The 313-nt window shown below is 40.3% G+C and overlaps 1 non-coding gene across 1 annotated transcript; it reads right to left on the reverse strand.

Moving 5' to 3' along the window:
* LOC130978403 (small nucleolar RNA R71) lies at nucleotides 1-104 on the reverse strand. The gene has a single exon (XR_009086049.1). It is a non-coding gene; the product is annotated as a small nucleolar RNA R71 (small nucleolar RNA).
* Between the last annotated feature and the right edge of the window lie 209 nt (nucleotides 105-313).

Raw genomic sequence — 313 nt, forward strand, 5'->3', positions numbered from 1 at the left:
AAGCTGAGAGTGGATGTTCAAACCTTCAAACAGAAAGATGGTGAATCCATCTATGAAGCTTGGGAAAGATATAAGCAGCTGACCAAAAGATGTCCATCTGACATGTTCTCAGAATGGACCATATTAGATATATTCTATTATGGTCTCTCTGAATTTTCGAAAATGTCATTGGACCATTCTGCAGGTGGATCTATTCACCTGAAGAAAACGCTGAAGAGGCTCAAGAACTCATAGACATGGTTGCAAACAACCAGTTCATGTACACTTCTGAGAGGAATTCCGTGAACAATGGGATACCTCAGAAGAAAGGAGT

This window comes from Arachis stenosperma, chromosome 4 (genome assembly GCF_014773155.1).
Source record: "Arachis stenosperma cultivar V10309 chromosome 4, arast.V10309.gnm1.PFL2, whole genome shotgun sequence".
Taxonomy (NCBI): Eukaryota; Viridiplantae; Streptophyta; class Magnoliopsida; order Fabales; family Fabaceae; genus Arachis; species Arachis stenosperma.